Source organism: Nanorana parkeri, unplaced genomic scaffold (genome assembly GCF_000935625.1).
Source record: "Nanorana parkeri isolate BGI_ZX_2015 unplaced genomic scaffold, ASM93562v1 scaffold485, whole genome shotgun sequence".
Classification (NCBI taxonomy): domain Eukaryota; kingdom Metazoa; phylum Chordata; class Amphibia; order Anura; family Dicroglossidae; genus Nanorana; species Nanorana parkeri.
The window spans coordinates 99,148-115,013 of NW_017306753.1; the positions used below are offsets into that span (position 1 = coordinate 99,148).

The window sequence follows — 15,866 nt, forward strand, 5'->3', positions numbered from 1 at the left end:
TCAGATCCATGATCGTTTTTGACCCTCAGGAGCAGGATGGACATTTTTTTTCTCGAACAAACAAAATTCTAACAATGTGGTTTTTGTTCTGGAGACTTCAAAATCGAATGTAAAATCAAACGATATTTCGAACGACATTTGTCAAGTCTCTGATGACATTTTTTAAATGTTTTGATAAGAGTTTCTGTATGAACATGACTGATTCTCGCAACATCACGTCCATGTGATGTGCTCCAGCGTTGCTGTCTTGCAGGGTGCCTGGGAACCTTTAGAAATCTGGGTTACTCTATAATGGAGACATATTGGTGATCATTAACTCTTCCTGCCCACTTCTTCACTGGGCTAGGTGGCTTCTTAAACCAATGGAAAATCTCAAGAAGTTGGAGGAGCAGGGCTCCAACAATGACCAGGGTTCTGCTTCTATAGCAGAGTGTCTTGGGTCTCTGTGGTCCTCAGGCATTCTGCAAGACAACAGAGCCAGTGTACAGGTACCCAGAGGGGTATTCTCTTTCATGTACAAGTTCACTAGAAAGAGTTTTATTTATTGTCCCCATTGCTTTTCATTGAACATTAAATTCCAACAGCATCTGGGAATTCAGCGTCTTATGCTGCCCCACACTGCAGGGAAAGGAGAAGGACTACATTCTGTTTTATAGGCATGTACATAGTTTACTTTTTAAAAACATGTTCTTAAATAATTTTGACGGAGTCACGAGAAACCCCATACAAAGATACAGGTGACATAAGGTGTATACATACTTAGGTTGCCTCTGGTGCATCTATCACTGGACTGGCAGAGAAATGTGGGCGGAGTTTGGTAAATAGTGTTCCTATTACCCTGGATAACCAGTAACCACACAAAGGGCTAACCTGATACACTCAAGCCTAAATAGGCAGAGCCAGCTGTCAATCACACAGCTGGGTGGATCTCAACAGTAATGTCGGGATCTTGCAGCATGGTTCCACTGAGACGCCACAGCTGAAGCGGATCCCGACAATTGTGCCGGGATCCGCCCAGCTGCGTGACTTACAGCTGGCTCTGCCTATCTAAAGGCAGAGCCCGCTGTAACCGCCCCCTCCCCCGTCCGTTCCGCCAGACAGCGCTGGCGGATCGGAGCGGGGAGGGGGAAATCCAGCCCCTCCCCTGTCACGGCAGAGAGCCGTGACAGGATCGAGAGGTGAGCGAACGCCGGTATGTGTTCGCTCACCTCCCAATCTACTGAGCCGACCTGTGACAGTCTCATTGTCACAGTTCGGCTAGAACTATGAGGTGAGAGAAAAGCACTCACCTCATAGTTCTCCTTTAAATAAAACTTTTTGTCTATATGATTTGCTGCATCTTCTAAGCTTGCGGTGTTCAGTGAAATCAGAGTCCAGGAGGGGAACCGGCACAACTGTACAAAACTGAATGTAATGCTAGAATTCAGCTTTGGGTCTATGCAGAATATAGAGTGAGAACACGACCAGTAAACAATGGTAATTAGTAGTCACACACGGGCCCCCTGACCTCATGGGTCCTATCACAATTGCTCTATATGCACAGCCTGCAACCAAGGGATTAACACCAAGAACATATTCTCTACCTGGAGCCCAGGAATTAAAAACCTGCAACTTCTCAATACACAGAAACACTTCATCAGCTTGCCTGTAGCCTCCACAAGACATACTGTATATGTATAATGGAAGCCTGAAACAAGAAGTATAGACATGCACGACGTATACTTGCATAGGTAAAGGAATATGCAACGTATTGTTATTGTTCGCCAGCCATGTGTGTAATAACAGATTATCTCTGCTTGTGTCACGATTTGCAGTCCAGGCTCGTAATGCAGAGCCATCTTGCTGAGGGTTATGGGTATATTACATCTTATGGTCTATTCACCCGGCACTATAGATGTGATTACAGTGCCATGTACCTCCTGTGTGTGTTATATAAGTCGACACTGCATTCGCTCTCCTTCCTCATCTCCAAATCATTACTGTGAACAGCAGCAGTCCGTCTCGCACCGGCCCCGGTTTAACACCCAGGATAAATTGTATGCGTTTAACACATTACCGGCGATAGCTGGCTGGAAAGAGATATGATAAGGTGGACTGAGGAAAAACGCACTCTATAAGCCAAAGCAACACTGTGACACGGCCTGCATTGCACCCCCACTGTCCATACACAGCCAAGGAACAGGACTCGACGCAGAATAAAAAAAAAATCACTCACATGCCGTATTATATTGAGTCCCTGTAAGCACAGCTAGAAGAATGACATGCCTGGACGCTATCTGAAACAATACAAGTATTACATTACAAATGGAATTGTAGTAAAATAATAAATTACATGTTTCTACAGTACAACTGCTGCAGCACAGGAAGACTACAAAATTCCAAGTCCAAAAATATAATGCCCCCTCTCCACAATTTGAAGAACATAAGGACGTTCTGCATCTCGCACTGCAGAGTTGGCAAAGGTGAGAAAGCTGAAGCATTATAATGTAGCACTTTGTGGGATACTATAAAGTTTTTAGGGAGCAGACCTATTCTATAGAATTCAATGGTGGTGGACATTATTTTTTGTTAAGTTGGAGATTAAATTTAAAATCTCATTGCTCCAAATCTCCACATCATAGATAAAGTATGGCACTTTGTATTCCCAAATTTCAGACACTGAGTATGTGAACCATGTCTAACTTGCTAAATTACATCCTTGTGTCATTTTTATGATACATGAAGGGCCAATTTGTCAATTTTCTGGAACACCCAACTGTTATCATATCACTGTCAAAGTGTCAGTGTGTCACTGTCCTAAGACCCCAAGGATCGACATGCTATTATTTTGGAATATTCCAAACTGTTATGACATAATTGTTCTGGGAACCTCAAGTATCATTGTGTCCAAAAGTCATCGTCCAGGAAGTCCAAGGGTCAATGTGCCACAGTTCTAAGACCTAGTGTTGTCAGTGGGCCATTGTTTTAAGACCCAAAAATAGACAGGCCAATGTTCTAAAACCCAAGGTGTCAAAAAATCATTGTTCTTGAAGTCCAAGGGTCAATGTGCCACAGTTCTTTGACTGCAAGTGGCAATGTGTGATTCTTCTGGGTCCCAAAGATCAATGGGCCATTGTTCTAGAACCCAAGTTTTGAAATGTCATTGTTCTAGAACTGAACAGGTTTCTAGTCTATTCTTCTGAGACCATTAGAGGGAATGCACCCTTTCTTTAAATCTCAAGTGAAAACATGCAATTTCTATGAGACCAAAGTTAACAGTTTACAATTATTCTGGTACTTCAACTGCCAGAGTGCCATGGTTCTGGGACCCCAACTGTACCATTGTTTTGGAACCATAAGAGTGAGTACGGCATTCCAGTTCAGAAAAGTGAAATCTACTATACTAGTGACACCAAAGTTACCCCAAGAGACAAATTGGAGTTTGGGAATCACAGATTCCATATATACCAGAATACATGTCATAGCCTCCAATTCAATGCACAATGCCACAATGCATTAATTCACTGCTTTGAGGGGAAACAAAATATATAATAATATAATTTTCAGTACACCAAATCTTTAAAATAAAGGTGGCAGAAATAATATATTCCAATATACTGCTAAATTCCTGTTAACAAGTCTAATAGAAGAAACACAAAACCACGCTCACTTTGTTGCCTCCTTCTACCAACAACAGCAGCTAACTGATAGTGAAAAAGCTTGCAAGAAAAGTGACACAAATGCCACAAATCTTAGTTTGTATTCAGTTGTGGGAGCTTCTGCATATATAGTTGTGGCTGTCATATTAGATCTTTCACATATCACCTGTTTTGAACAAGAATGATAATCCATTAGCTTGTGAGAAGGACATCAAGTGCAGTAGAAATACTTTGCCTTTACATATGACCACAAGCCACATTGATGTTAATTAAACTTCTTTCCAGCAAACCATTTATGAGAACTCATATCACCAGTGCACATTGCTTTGTTACTGGACTCATTATTATTATTATTATTATTCAACTGTTATGAAATATTTGATTGTTAACAATAGATGTGGCTTGCCCCACAATTGGTAACACTTGTCTGCAAGCTCTGAAGTTATAATCAAATGCACTCATATATATCTATTACTTCTGAATGATACTCTTTCACAAAAGCCCTTCAATGGGAATCCTTAACCCATCCCGGCTCTCTCACCGGAATCTGAGCTGTAGAATCTACATTCGTAGTAGGACCACTCATCGAAGGATCATACAAGGCAGGGGGCCAGTACCATCAGTGGGTGATTCGAGCCCTCTCTTAACTCACGCTCTGGGGCTGCAGCATACAAAGGGTGACCAGGGACAGCTGCTGCAGAAAGTAAAACAACGGTCACCAGAATCTAGTTGCAACACGGGAAGTGATTCTAGATTCAAAACTCTGTTTTGTCTCCGCTAGAGAGTTGTCAATCCGCTTCAGTGAATAACCGGCCTATGTACACGGTGGAAAATACCCCAAGAAAAATGCACCACAGGTATCCACATTTTCTTAGGGTGGGCACACTGGGTTTCAATATTAGCTATGCAGGATGTGTGTTTCTTTCTGTTTATCCTTTTGTGGAGGTGTTATTCAATACTTGTTGCATTAAATAGTAGAGTTTATTTCAATAAAGGGAAAAAAGGAGAGAGAGGAAGGCAGAGAACATATGAGACAGCCATGTGTTCAATAGAAAATGATAGATGGATGAATGTCGGCATAGATAGATAGATAGATAGATAGATAGATAGATAGATAGATAGATAGATAGATAGATAGATAGATAGGAGCCTGGAAACATTCTGCCCCAATAATTACGAAAAGGCTACAAGACAGCTTTACGACCATTAACATCATTATATGCTTCTAATGCCTCCTCCGCAAAAGTGCCAGCTTTTCCTGATGATGCAAAACTGCCCCCCAGACCTGACCTTACAGCCCCCTCATTCACTGAGACAGATTCAGCCTTTTAATTAGGCAGCAATGATGTGCAAAAGCTCAGTAACCTATGGCAGCCAACCGGATCCCACCTCTTATCAGCTAACAGACATCAGGAGAACCAAAGACAGTTACCTGATTGGTTGCCAAGGACTGCTACACTTGGCACATTGTTCTTTGCCTTATGAAATAAGCAGGTTATTCCCTAGATGACAAGGACCCTTCCGCTGCCCCCTGGACAGTTGAAGGTACAATGCGGGTAAATGAGAGCGTTTTTCAGCCTGTGACGAGTGAAGAAAGAGTTAAGGATGCCAGATTGCTGCACAAAGCGTATAAAATAAGGGTGACAGATGATTGCAGTTGCTAAAAGCCCCGGGCGCCTTCTTACTGTTCCGGGCTAACTGTCAAGTGATAGGAAACTATATAAAGTTATGGGATGGGGGGTTGGAAAGGCTAACCCCAATGACTGCATGCAGCGGTACGTTTATGTGTGTGCTGCAGGTGTACCCAGACAAGGAAGCACAAGTGACCAGGAATAAGAGACAATGCATAATACACAGGAACGGGAGGATGGAGTGAATGGACCACCGTACCTCATTGTGGAAATAGGGTCTGCCTCATTCTCTGCACTGAGCTGTGCCTTTCATTCATTCTTTAATCCTTCCTGCTCTGGGAACAGAGAGCAATTCACGACTGCTCAGTGCATCCTTTGTGTGTGTTCTGTGGAGCTGCTCCTAAGGATCCCAGCAATCAAGGCACAAGACCCCCCCCCACCCCACCACCACCACCACCAAATCAGATCTCAGGGCTCTGCGGAGATCCTGCCGGGCTCTGGGGTTCTGTAGTCTGCAGACACACAAAGATGGAGAGGGTCACCTCTTCTGCTTGCTGCATGGAGGAAAAAAAAAAAGGCTTCTTCTTGAATCAAAGACCCAGGCAAAGCTCAGCTCCTCTAGCATGCAGCACAGAGAAGGAGATGCTTGCATAGAGACAGAAGCAACTGCACAGTGCACGGTCTATACCAATCCAGCAGCAGGGAGGGGGAGAGGTATGGCAATTGGTACATGCTGCAACGCCTCTCGGAATCCCAATGCATTTTCTTTCATAAAGGCAGGTCGGGAAGAGGCATCAAACCAATAACCGGCTTCGCTGGACACCTAAACCGGCCCAATTTTCAGAAATGTTGGGAGGAAACCTGCCCCCAAGAACAGAGAGCATGGAGATGCAGCAGATCACTATTAAGAGAAAGTAAAATGTTTCAGACTAGTGTGTTTGTGTTCACAATAATGTCACAGCGTAATTCTAAATCTTCTAAGGACATAGACATTTTGATATTATCTGCACATGCAAATTCCTGCCGTCCACTTACTGCACTTTCATACTGCTCCGGTGCGCCACTGTGCGTTTTTTGTTTACGTACACGGTCTTAAGGCTCCCTATTTATTTCAAATGTTGCAATGCAGAATATCACAACACATGGATATTCGCATCTATGCATTGCTGTATGCTACACTGAGTGGCCAGATTATTATGACCACTTGACGTTTGTAGGCAAATTAGCTATAATTAGCTATAATTTGGCGCTGAAGTTGCTAGAGGGCCAGACCATTATAAATAGGGAAGCGGGTTGTTTACCACGACAGTAGAAGTGATTTTTTTCTGAAGATACGGGGAAACAACGCGATTTAACAGCCTTTGAACGCGGGATGATTGTTGGCGCTCGGAGCCATGGAGCGAGTATCAGCAAAACAGCAGAATTCGTTAAATGTTCAAGAGGGGCTCATTGTTAAAGTGTTTAAAGACCGGACTGTCAGCCGAAAATCTGGGTCTGAGCGTGCGAATTGTGGCCGTCAGCGACTAGTCAATGTTAGGGCAGAACGGAGAGCGGCAAGACTGGTACAAGACAACAGAAGGGCAACAGTGCCGTGTCAGATTCCTCGCATCACCTTTCATCATCTCGTGGAGTCACGAGGCGGCCCAACGAAGTCATCTCGTGGAGTTATCTCGTGGCCCAACGAAGTACTGATGGGGTGGTCATAATAATCTGGCCACTCAGTGTATATTGCAAGTGGATACATGAATCAGGGTGCCAATCAAAATGAATGTCATCGCGGTACACATATACCCGTGCATCAAGGAACACTGCAGTAACATAGATTACAGCAATGCACATATACACATGTGGTGTTGGGCTTTTATTCATTATTTTGCTGTATTTGTATAGTGCCAGTATACTGCACCTTGCTTCAGAGAGTTCATTGATGCATTTACACCACTGCTTAGCAATGAGCCCCTCCGCTCCCAGTATGTGTTTACTTCTAGAGTCAGTCAATATAAAAATCATACTATATTTATAGGTGGAGCCTAGAGGACGAAGTCATCCCTTCTTATATGGGAGAGATGAGGTGATGCATTTATATTAGAGGTGCACCGAAATGAAAATTTCAAAGCCGAAAAAAAAAAAATGTTAGGCCGAAAACCGAAACCGAAAACGTTTTTTTATTTTCACTTTTTCAAATTATTTATTTATTTTTATAATCTTTTTAATTTGTTATATTTATTTTTATTTATTTATACATTTTTTATTAAATATTTTTATTTTTTACTTTACTTTCAGGGGCTTTGGGGAAATACTGGGGGTATTTCCCTTTTAAAATAGAAACAGAGATCGAGGACACAGAGTCCTCAATCTCTTTTTCTGCATCCCCAGTTATCAATGAACAGGAATCGTCTATACTGAGTGTTCATGTTCATTCATAACATGAGGACAGGGTATGTTTACTATAATCACAATCATAAATGAACAGGAGGTGATGTAGATGTAAATCACTTCCCATTCATTCATAATTGAGGATATAGTTAACATACCCTCATCTCAATTATCTACAAACACTCAGCGATCACTGACTGCTTGTACCCGCTCTCCTCTCTGACACGCTGTCACAGGAGGCCGAGCGAGCGGTGTAGGGAGGAGAGTTTAGCCTCCTGTGACAGCATGGGCTGTCTCCGCCCACACACCGCTTTGCCGATCTGTGATAGGAGGCTGAGCGGTGTGGGAGGAGAGATGTCGGCCGCTCACAGCGCTCTCCTCCCACAGCACTCGACCGCCTGTCACAGTTTCTCTCCTCCTCGCTGTGACACAAGGCAGCGCCCAGTGGGGAGGAGAGAAAGCAGGGATGCACTGCTGAATCAGCCAGAAAATGGCACTTTCGGCATTTAGCCAAAAGTGCAATTTTCGGCCGATATGTTTCGGTGGCCGATATACCGGTGAATCCCTAGTTTATATTTTGTTGAGCATGAGCTAACAAAAACGGAATGCCCTCTGACAAGAGGCCCAGAATTGAAGACTCACTTGTATAAAGTTTAGTTGGGGTGCCTAACAGTTTGAGAGACCAAAAACTCTTAATAATGGTATTGGTTTCACAGACGAACGGTACAACCAACACGTTTTGTGGGCTCAAAGACCTACCTCTTCTTCATGGCTTAAACCCTAATGGGTCCGGCACAACTCACCAAGAGTTATTTGCTGTGTAGGGTATAGTCAGAATCAGTGAATCAGAAAAGGCGAATCCCCAGCAACTCCCGTTACATTCTTCTTAATATTAGATAAAAAATACCCAACAGGGAGAAATAGAGTGAGACCGCCCCCTCTCATGATAGCCATAGTAGGTGCACAGACCCAGGCAATAAAGTGATTATGATATAGCAGTATCAGTTACTGCTACTCAATGAAGCAAGCCTTGTGGATGAGGATGTAGGGCTAGAAGGGGTCAATGGATATTTGGCTGTGGGGCTGTTATGGTACGCCTATGGAGGCTGAGGGGTTAGTGGATCGCAACTGCGGAGGCTTCTCAGTCAGTGAAACCCTGGTTTCACTCTCTTATTTATCAGAGAGTTAGGGTTTCTTGCATCACAGCCTCAAACTAAACTGAACTCTGGTTTTAGAGTGGGGATCTTCTGGAGTGTTTGCATGTAGCACAAGTTTCGCAAGTGACCACGTATTCACGTATAGTTTTTGCCATACCAGGCCACCAGAAGTTTCTTTTGACAAGGTCAAGAGTCTTCGCTACTCCAGGATGTCCCGCCAAGGGGTAGTCGTGGTGTTGCTTGACCACTAAGGTTTGCATCATAGGAGGCACGTAGTACTTGTCGCTGTAGAGGTAGAAGCCCTCGGAGTCGCGGTTGAGACCCGGGGGAAGAGAAGATGAGTCCTGAGTAATGCTTTGTTGAAGCAGGTCCTTGAAGTTAATCGAGCCTATAAATCTGTCTGATAACACTCGTGGTATTTTATTTTTTTCGACAATTCGTGAATCAATAAAATTGCCGCAAGCCCCCGTGTCCACCATGGCGTCAATGGTGATCCTCTCGTGGTCCAACTGTATGGAGAGCGGAATAAGAAGATACCGGTTAGAGAGGGGCTCACCATGGTTCGCCTTGCAAATATTTGATAAGTTACCTTCCGACTTCTTCTTGAGGAGGGGACAGGTAGAGACAATGTGTTCTGGAGATGAACAGTATAGACACAGGTTGCGGGCTCTTCTCCTCTCCTTTTCAGCTTGAGATAGCGGACCCCGAATGGCCCCTATCTCCATGGCCTCGTCTTTCTGGGGGGATCTGGATCTCCGAGGAGGAGGAGGATTGTAGGAGTAAGCACGTTCCGACCTTCTTTCTCGGAGACGGCGGTCTAAGGACACGGAGTGCATAATTAGGTCGTCTAGGGTGGTAGGTAGTTCCATGCGGGCGATCTCATCTTTCAATGCGTCGGAGAGACCTAGCCTGAACTGGTTTCGGAGGGCGATGTTATTCCATTGGGTCTCCCTACTCCAACGTTTGAACTCCGAAATATAGTCCTCCACTGTTCTCCGACCCTGCTTTAGGTTTCTGATGGCATTTTCAGCTGTCATCTGTTTACTGGGATCCTCGTATAGGAGAGACATGGCTTCCAAGAACCCGTCGTATGATCCCAACAGCTCACATTCCTCTTCCAGGTAGGTCTCTGCCCAAGCTCTGGGTTCGCCCTTAAGGTATGAGATAAGGGTAAGGATCTTTACACGGTCAGAGTAATAAGTGCGAGGTTGTAACTCAAACATTAAGTTACAGGAACACACGAATTGTCGGTAGACCTTCCTGTCTCCGGAAAAGGGTTCAGGGGGGCAGACCTTTGGCTCTGGACGCTCTCTGGGTGGAGCGGCATTTGCGTTCTGATTAACGCGGATGCGGAGGGTCTCATTCTCGACCCGTAGATCCTGCATGGTGGCTGAAAGCGTTTCGACCCTTTTCGAGAGTCCCACAAGATGTTGTGCTAGCTCCGCTGTATCCATTTACACGGGTTCCACTATTATGTTATGGTACGCCTATGGAGGCTGAGGGGTTAGTGGATCGCAACTGCGGAGGCTTCTCAGTCAGTGAAACCCTGGTTTCACTATCTTATTATCAGAGAGTTAGGGTTTCTTGCATCACAGCCTCAAACTAAACTGAACTCTGGTTTTAGAGTGGGGTTATTACGTCATAAACCCTAACCCTGAGCACCAGGTAGTCGGATATACCGCTTAACAGTTGTGAGAGACACGATTCACTACAGCAAGATTCAGCTTTAACTTTAGTAGCAAGATTTTAAGCAAGTAGCTGGTAATGGATACAGTCTCTATGGAAGGTTGTGCAACTGCACTAAATACTTGCTGTTGTGAGGGTTGGTTTGGGAACACAAGCTGGGGGTCCTTTTGGAGTCCGGTTCCGGTCAGGGCAGCCGTCCAAGTACTGTGGAGGCATAGGAGGGTCCCAGGAGACAGCAGGCGTTCTGGCTCAATAGTGGAACGCCATGCTGTCTCGTCTGGGCGCTTATATACTGCTGTAGGGGTGTGGGGAGGAGCCGCCTAACGAATCGGCGCACTTCCGCGTTCCAAGGTGGAACGCACCCGGCCTTCGAACCCGGAAGTGACGAGCGTGCGCTCCACCGTGGAACGCAGCGGCAATCCGAGACGCGGCCGGCACCCGAAGCTTAGGTATGCGGCGGTGGCCGTTACAGGGGCTCGGTAATGTAGAACTAGTGTGAGTGCAGGGTTTCCTGCTGGGTACATGGGTCTGTTAAAGGAGAACTATGAGGTGAGTGATTTCCACTCACCTCATAGTTCTAGCCGACCTGTGACAATGAGACTGTGACAGGTCGGCTCAGTAGATCGGGAGGTGAGCGAACACATACAGGCGTTCGCTCACCTCTCGCTCCTGTCACGGCTCTCTGCCGTGACAGGGGGATGGGCTGGATTCCCCTCTCCCCGCTCCGAACTGCCAGCGCTGACTGGCGGAACGGACTGGGGAGGGGGCGGGTACAGTTGGCTCTGCCAGTAGATAGGCAGAGCCAGCTGTCACTCACGCAGCAGGGCAGATCCCGACGTCCATGTCGGGATCCGCTCCGGCTGCGGAATCTCAGTATACCGTGAGCTGTAGCTCGCGGTATATTGAGCCTAGGGTGACGGGAGGACGCTAGTTTGTGTCCTCCCGTTACCCTAAGGAGAACTATGGGGAAAAACACTGACCACATCCCAGATAGCAAGGATAACTTGCTACAAACTTGTGGCAGGGTTAAATTGTAATTCTTGTTAACTTGCTGCACAAATTCCTGGCAAGTTGTAGACCTGCAGAACACTTGCAGCACAAGTTCTAGTTGACACTTTTTGAATCTGTAGCAAATTTGCTTGGCAAGTCTACAGCAAGAGTCCTGCAGGTCTTAGCAAGAGCTCTGCAAGCTCGCTAGTCTGGAGACTTGCAATGCAGACTTGATGTAATTGTGCAACAAAATTGTGAAGCTTGGCAAGTCTGCAATAGTTTAGCAAGTCATTTTCAAACTTGCAGCTCAATTGCTTGCTAGCTGGGATAGTTCTCCTTTAAGTCCACTGATACAGAAACTGGTTTGCATAATGACCAATCATTGTAGAATATACTAGAGCTTTGTCAACGAGGCAAATAAATAATGACACTTAAAAAAAAAAAAAGAGTCAGCTGTATAAATAAAACTACCAGATAACATTGACACAAACCTATGCAAGCAATAAAGATGTGCAGGAATTGCTGCATCATTGCACCAGGTCCCCGGTGGCCCCTGTCCAATTTGCTGCACTGGATGTTAGATTAGTAATCACTCCAACAACCTAGAAAATATGGCCTTATTTAATCCCTTCCTAGACAGCTGATTCTGTCCCAGCACACATTCTCTGTGACAAAAATGACTGAAACAGCGTTAATTGACCAAGAACTAGCATACCAAGCAATCTGTAACGATCTGGGGTTTGAAAACCACTTAGCTGTGGAATGTCAGGTGGCTCAGCAGTAAATTAGTCATTTGAACTAGTTAAACAGCACACACTATGTAAGGGACGCATGCGGCTGGCATTTGCCACATTCTAATTCAAGAAAACGTCTAGATGCAAGTGTAGCGATAACTCCCCGCAGGGAGCCGCCATTTGCCCGGTCCACATCTAGTCGGCCTAGGGGTTGATTTCCAGCTGCGCCCATTAGCACTAACCGCCCACTTCAGGTGCCCATAAATTGATGTCCACTCCAGTAGTAGAATGCTAATCGAACATTTTATTGAACATCTTCTTTGGGAGAGAGGGTATAGGGGTTCTAGGTGTCCAGGGGTAACCATCAGAAGCTCCAGACTCACCGGACCTTGTAAGAGTAGCAATGCAGATCCACAATCCAGGAAAGAAACACCGACCCTGCTCTGAAGTCCACATAGATCCAGGGCACTTCAAGAGCCTGCACTGGTCCTGGTTCTTTTCCTCTTTCCATCTCTCAGGCCTCCTCCATGTTGGAGACCTCAAGGAAACCTCTTCTCCCACTTCAGCCTATGTCCACCCCCAGGCCTCGGCCTAGCCTGGGGCGCAGGCTGAACAGGACCCAGCCCTAATCTATGGCTGGTCCAGACGAGAGAGAGAGCACGTGGCAGCTCCCACCCATATATGTACACTCTCCCAGCAGGCACCACTGACTGTAAGAAGCCCAGTGACTGGCTGCTGTACTGTACACATATTACAGTGTCCACCATTGGCTGTCCTACAATATGACAGAGTCACACTCTGCCCAGGGGGGTACAGGCAAGGCTGGACACCTGGGATTAACCATGTAATCGCCACTACAAATCCAGCCAGGTTGCCTACAGCCCTGGCTATCACTAAATGCATAGTAGTCACATCACAAAAGGTGATGGGCGCTACACAAACTTACGCCTTTAACGTCAAATCAACTGGCAGGTTCACGTACCCGCATATGGGAAATGGTTAGAACCTCTTTCAAGCTTTTACTTCTGCTTCCATAGCCCTCTGGAAAGACACCATGGACATCGAAAGAGCAAGTGAACAAAATCTCTGAAACAAGGGCGCAGGCAATGATAAAACATTTTTTGGAAAAAAAAGTGTGGAATAGTGAGCACTTCCAGCATGCTTGGTCACCGGGACAGGAAGTTAGGTGATATCTCCCCAACGAGGGCAAAAATCTAATTAAGGTTCCAATCCTTTTACACACTAAACAAAACCAAATAAATATGTTTTGGCTGGAGCTGGACTTTATAATGTTTTAATAGTCCAATGACCAGTGCTCATTGACTTGTACAGAGAAGAGAGGGCCACTTCAAAGATAAGCATGATGGTCATTCTGGAAGGGCCTTTCCTGTCCCACAAGAATCCATTGAGCATGAAGGCATGAGGCACGGGAGGTCTACATGTTGAAAAACCTTTCCTGAAGACATTTTTAACTGGCCAAGTGATCTGGGTATAAGTCATGTGACCTCTACTGAATAGGTTTGTTGTTACAGCAAAGCTGGCAAGTTGAAAGCTCTGACTAAATATAGCTCCCCTTTTGGCACAAACCACACATCCCATGAGACACCTGACCAGTGCTGTATTTTCCCGCAAGGCCAACCAAGGCCAGGCCTCGGGGCAGCAGGGAGTAGAGGGACAGCAGGGGTGTGGAATTCCTATCTCCCGATGCCGTTCTGGGCGCCGGGCGCGTAGTTGTTTTCTACATGTAGCCCTGCTTTGGGCAAGCAGGACTAAATGTACAGCAGAGAAGCTGCCGCTTGTTCTGTACAAGTAATCCTGGCGTTGTCGCCGAGATCACTTGTATGCAGCCTGCAGGTCTGCCATTCTCTATGGGGGGGTTTGACGGTTAGGGGGGCGCTTTGAGGAACCTGGCCTTGGGGCAGGAGAGAGAGTAAATCTGGCCCTGCACATGACGGCCATGTGAGCAGAGAAAGCACAGAGCACCAAAAAGGTATTTTACAACTTGTGCTCACTTTCAAAAAATATATATCTTTGTGACTGTGAGGATTGCTAGGGAGGGAGCTGTTTTGGCTTTCAGTCTGCTTTGAAATATAATTGACTACTTTTATGGTGCATTTTGTTATTTTTACATTCTTTTATATTACATTTATTGCACCATAATAGTGGCTAAACGTACTTACCCATAAATCTTTCTCAAATTTCTTGAAATTCCACAAGTCACTGAAGTCTTAAACCAAAACAGACATAAGGTCATTTCTTAGTATTCTGCAATTTAATCAATACAATTTAATAACTATTTTAGTGTTAATGTTTAAACACCAATCTAGCCCCAAAAACTTGCCAACTTCTACTTAAAGTGACCCTGATGCTTCCTCAACAAAACAAATCTGAATGTATCCTGCAAAAGAAGAAGAGGAATATTTCCAGTGTGTGGTGTGTTGAAAGTTACTTCTATTGAGGAGATCCATGTGTTGCCATTATCTGACACCTCCGGGTGTGTCAGTGCCAGGATATTGTGCACAGGTACCCCACACGGTGTTCAGGTATCTATACGGGAGGACCAAAATACTCGACCACACCAGACAAGGCTATGAACTTATAATTTAATAGACATACAAAATCATATAAACGCCAACATCCCCACCAATAACCACAAGCAACATAAATTAGCCAAAGTAAAGGTAAACAGAATAACACACAGAGCACAACAGGGCAAGTCAACCAGGGGAGCAGGGCCACAGGAGGGAAGGAGGCAGGAGTCAGGGTCCAAAGAGGCAACAGGACTCAGGTTAGGGCGACAATACTGTGGCAAATCCCCACTGCAGGGAGGGATTAAATACCGTCCCAGGTAACACCAGGTGGTGCTTAATTGCAGAGCCACCTGCAGGTCTTGGTTTCAGCGTCACAGCGCCACCTGGAGGTGCTCAAGTCCCAGACAGTCACTGACTGCCCAGAGACACCTGCAGGTGAGCACTGGAACTGCAGGATCTGCTCCAGCTCCACGGTGCCACCTGGAGGTGTCCTGGTCACTGACAGTCAGATAGCATATCCCTCATTGGCCAATGTAGTTCCACTGCTGACCTGTAAGTCACAACAGCACCCAGAAATTACTTAGTGGTCAGCTGGAAGAACCACAGTGACCACCAGGGAGACACACTGTGAATACACCTAGAAGTGCTGGATAGCAGCTGTGCTGGGAGCTCTTCAAGAGAGGGAAGTTTCAACACACTGGCCACTGGAACGGTGAATAGTCCTCTTCTTCTACTGCCGAGTACTTTCAGATTTGTTTCCCTGAGGAAGTGAAAAGGTCACTCCCAAAAATATCCATTACTTTCCTATGGTACTATTTACGCATGGAGAAATGGGTGTTTCCTAAAACAGAGTGACCAACTGATTGGAGGCCATGGGTTACCACACTTAAGTCCAGTAGACTTTGAATTGCTAAGGCTGGCACAGAGGAGTAGAAGAGATGAAATGGGATGAGAATCGAATGAGTCAAGTCGTATTCATTGTAGCTGGAGGAGGATTACCGTACCTAAATGACAGGGGTGTTCCAGGTGGGACGTAATTACAGCATGCTTAGCAGAGCCATAGAAAAGATATTCCTTAGCTGTCTGGTGGCACACAGTTGATAATATATACTTGTGTGCAAAG

At 45.5% G+C, this 15,866-nt stretch overlaps 1 protein-coding gene across 3 annotated transcripts in view; it reads right to left on the reverse strand.

Annotated features, from left to right (window-relative positions):
* Positions 1-5,943, reverse strand: part of B3GAT1 (beta-1,3-glucuronyltransferase 1) — a 52,799-nt gene extending 46,856 nt beyond the window's left edge. For 2 of the 3 annotated variants that reach the window (XM_018560892.1, XM_018560893.1), the window contains exon 1: positions 5,529-5,942. The gene's annotated coding sequence lies outside the window, so the exon portion shown is untranslated. Of the gene's footprint in view, positions 1-5,528 lie in introns of all 3 variants that reach the window. The other variant, XM_018560894.1, reaches the window with a different exon arrangement.
* Positions 5,944-15,866: the final 9,923 nt, after the last annotated feature.